The following is a 4,646-nucleotide window of genomic DNA, read 5'->3' as shown; positions in this document are numbered from 1 at the left end:
TGCAATTTGCGAGTTGCAAGTGTAAAGCGCACAAGCACGTGCACTCTATGTTTCGTCTCTCTAATAATACGCAGAACCAACAGCTTTATCTGTGTTTTGAGGCTTGCGAGTAATATCACTACCAACTTCGAAACTGGTCTGCTACTGCGAATTTCTTGACAGGAATCTCAATATTTTTTTATTTATTTGCTTGACCCTTGACTGACACTCAGGACAACGAAATTTAAAGCGTCACAAGCTAGCTACTATTCCACATATGTATGTGTGTTTCATTTAAATATCATAAAAATGGGCTTATGTTGTTTTTGGGTTTACCTTAATATAATGATATGTACAAAACAAATTGTGTCTAAATTTATCTGCTGATGTTATTTATAAATGTATAATTGTCTTTAAATAAGTTGTATATTTTTATTATAATAAAGGACGTATTCACACCGAAAAAATGTTGTAATTAGTTTTTGTGTAATTAAGACTATTTTAAGGATTGTATAAAATATAGCGTAACGTTCGCTTGAGATCAAGAAGAGCGTATTAAGAGTTTTTTTTACGGCAAGCAATTAAATACATCCAATTAAATTTAAGGATCTGTTATAAAAATAATTCGATTTTTAAATTAAAAATCGGTCTAGGTACGATAAATTCAAGCCATATTGTCATTATCATACAACAATAGATACAATACTTATATATATATATATATATATATATATAATTATTATTATATTATTATATTTATTTATTTATAAGTATATCTTTTATGTAGTTTGCACACTTCAATCGCGAAATAGTTGAGTGTGCTCTACACTCGCTTCGATTTAATTGACGTCAAATCTTCTCCATGCGTTTTGTAAAACACTCCAGCTATACAAATGTGAATTCCAGCTATACAATTTTATAGAAAATTTATTAATCATTATATTTAATATAATATTAGGTAATATAATAATTTTAATGTTTTAAAATAAAATTATTTAATCCAATGCTATATAATACTTATAAATAATACAAATAAATACTTTGCATTATAACAATACTTTGCATTATAAAGTAAGATAAAGTTAATTTTTTAATATAATCTGTTTTTTAAATTTAAGAATCTTAATCGTAAAAGAAAGTTTTTAAAAAAGAAATTTGACTGGATTGCAAAACATTTCATTACTATTTTCAATTTAAATATAAATATATTGAAGCTTCCGGATAAATTATCTAAATAACTAAAATCGCTGCTAAATCCAATGTCCAGTCTAAGAACTATCAAATCAAATCAAATCAACAGCCAATCGTTGTCCACTGCTGAACATAGGCCTCTCCCAAGGTGCGCCAAAGCTCCCTGTCCTCCGCCTTCCGCATCCAGTTGGTGCCCGCCACCTTCTTAAGGTCGTCGGTCCACCTGGCTGGAGGGCGCCCTACGCTGCGCTTGCCGATTCGCGGTCTCCACTCTAGGACTCGTCTGCTCCAACGGCCATCGGTCCTACGACATACGTGACCAGCCCACTGCCACTTCAACCTGCTAATTTTGCAAGCTATGTCGGTGACTCCGGTTCTTTTCCGGATAATCTCATTTCTGATCTTATCCTTCAAAGATACTCCGAGCATAGCTCGCTCCATAGCACGCTGAGCGACTTTGAATTTGTGGACTAGTCCCGCAGTTAGTGTCCACGTTTCGGCACCGTATGTCATGGCAGGTAAGACGCATTGGTTGAAGACTTTCGTCTTCAAACATTGCGGTATAGACGACTTGAGGACTTGACGAAGGTTGCCAAATGCTGCCCATCCCAAGCGAATTCTTCGATCGGCTTCCTTCTCGAAGTTGTTCCTACCGACTTGTATTATCTGTCCTAGGTAGGTATATTCACTAACAACTTCGAGAGGTTTCCCCTCGACGTATATCGGTCCCGGCACGACATGCCTATTGAACATGACCTTGGTCTTGTCCAAGTTCATACCGAGACCGACACACCGGGAAGACTCGCCTAGGCTACGCAGCATTTCGGTGAGTTGTTCCAGCGACTCTGCTATGATGACGATATCGTCGGCAAATCGAAGGTGTGAGATGTACTCGCCGTTTACATTGACTCCATACATAGTCCAATCCAGCGTTTTGAAAACGTCTTCCAACGCGTTGGTGAACAGTTTCGGGGATATTACATCCCCCTGTCTCACCCCTCTGCGCAGTTGGATCGCCTTCGTCTTACAGTCCTGGATGTGGACAGTCATTGTAGCGGCGTTGTACAGACATCTCAGTACCTCGATATATCTCCAATCGATATGACATCTCTGCAATGAGTCGAGCACTGCCCAGGTTTCGATGGAGTCGAAGGCTTTCTCGTAGTCCACGAATGCCATACACAGCGGCTGATTGTACTCTTCGGTCTTCTGCACAATCTGCCGAACAGTATGGATGTGGTCCACGGTGCTGTAGCCTGATCGAAAGCCGGCTTGCTCTGGGGGCTGGAACTCGTCAAGTCGTCTGGCGAGACGGTTCGTGACGACTCTTGAGAACAGCTTATACACGTGACTCAGGAGGGAGATTGGTCTGTAGTTTTTCAAGAGGGTTTTATCACCTTTCTTGAAAAACAGTACCACCTCACTCCCGCTCCACGTTTCCGGGGTCTTGCCATGTTGGATGACGGAATTAAAGAGGCTTGCTAGCTCTTTCAGGACCGGAGTCCCGCCTGCCTTAAGCAACTCTGTTGTGATTCCGTCATCTCCCGGAGCTTTGTTGTTTTTAAGCTGTTCTAGAGCCGCCCTAATCTCTCCTTGGTCAACGACCGGGAGCTCCTCAGAGTAATGGCGCATAAGAGGGGCGCGCTGGTCATCAATACTGATTCCCACGGGTTTATCCGATCTTGAAGAGAACAACTGCCCATAAAACCTCTCTACTTCTCCGACAATCTCAGGCCTAGAGGTAACGACCCCACCATTTTCAGTTTTAAGTTTTGTCAGACGCGGCCTCCCAAACTTGCGAGCGAACACTTTCGATCCCCGATTTTGCTCAATCGCAGCCTTGATGGCACGGGTATTGGAGCGTCGGAGATCGCGTCGCGTCAGCGTTTTTATTGTTCGGTTTAAGGCCTTATCTGACAAAAACGATGGTAGTTCTCGTCGTTTTCTCATGAGCTCGAGTGTCTCAGCAGAGAGTTTTGGTGCGTTGTCTCTTCTCTGTGGCGGAAAACACTTGCGGGATGTGTTTTGCAGTATTTTGACCAGCGTGTCGGTTCTCTCATCAATGCTGCTTATGGTTTCCAACGCGGTGAATTGATTTTGAAGTTCCATTTGGAACTTTTCGGAACCTTGTGCAGCTTGGAGCATGGTAGGTCGGAGAGTAGACCTCATCATTCTCGATCTTTCGGCTTTTAAGTTGATATTTAGAGTGCCTCGAACCAAGCGGTGATCACTTCCGGTATTAAACCTGTTGATCACTGAAACATCTCTAAATATGTGCCTTTTATTCGAAATGATAAAGTCTATCTCGTTCCTTGTCACGTTATCGGGGCTTCGCCAGGTCCACCTCCTCTGAGGCTTTTTTTGAAAGAAAGAATTCATCAAAAAAAGCCCCTGCGCTTCGAGAAAGTTTACCAGCATTTGCCCCCTGTGATTTCTGCAGCCCAAGCCGTAAGGTCCGACTTTCGATTCACCGCTATCTTGTACTCCCACTTTAGCATTAAAGTCTCCCATAACAACATTGTAGTGGGCCCTCGAGGTGTCGTTGAGGGCCTTTGCGATGTCCTCGTACATCGCTTCGACCACATCATCAGAGTATGTCGAAGTTGGCGCATATACCTGTACAACCTTCAGGGAGTACCTGTCGGAAAGTTTTAGGACAAGGTACGCTACCCGGTTCGACACACTACTGATTTCCACAATGCTGCTAATGAGATCCTTTTTGACTAGAAAACCGACACCACCCTGGGAGAGGTTATCACCTTCGCGGAAGTAGAGTAAGTTACCGGACTCTAGAGTTATCGTGTCCTCCCCCTGTCTTCGGACTTCAGATAACCCCAGTATATGCCAGTTTATATGACTTAACTCTACTTCTAATTTGCCGTGGAGTACCGGCTTAGAATAGTACTCCCCCAATGACATCCCGTGGGTGTCGTAAGAGGCGACTGAGGGACGGGGAAAAGGGGGGATGGGCAGCAGCGTCCCCCCTCCCATAAACATCTTACCCCCTACTGCGCTCGCCAACACGCCTGCCCAGCGCGGCGAGTATGGGCAAACCCCTCCCTTAATGGCAGATGCGCCCAAAAAAAGGCCCCCAGTTACCGGCAAGCCCGCTAGGCCCGACCAAGGTAGCGGTCGCGGTATCGGCAGGGCAGGGGGTGCTAAGAATCACCGGTTCACGGCAGGCTACCGTATAAAACGACTGAAAATGGCAACGTATAATGGACGCTCGATGAGGCTGGACCATCTAAGAACTATATTGTATGGCAATTTGTGGACACAAAAACTAGTTTTTTACAATTTATATATTTAGGTTGTTTTAAGTATTAAGTTTGAAGATTTAAGTAGCTTAGTTTTCCTGTACCAACAAAGTTTATTAAATTAAAAAATGTGTTATGTTCATTTTTTTATGTGCCATTATATTGATTTGAGCTCTTTTGGGGATTTCCTTATTTTTTTAAAAAATTATGATTTATATT

This window comes from Nymphalis io, chromosome 9 (assembly GCF_905147045.1).
Source record: "Nymphalis io chromosome 9, ilAglIoxx1.1, whole genome shotgun sequence".
Taxonomy (NCBI): Eukaryota; Metazoa; Arthropoda; class Insecta; order Lepidoptera; family Nymphalidae; genus Nymphalis; species Nymphalis io.
This window is presented reverse-complemented; position numbering follows the sequence as displayed.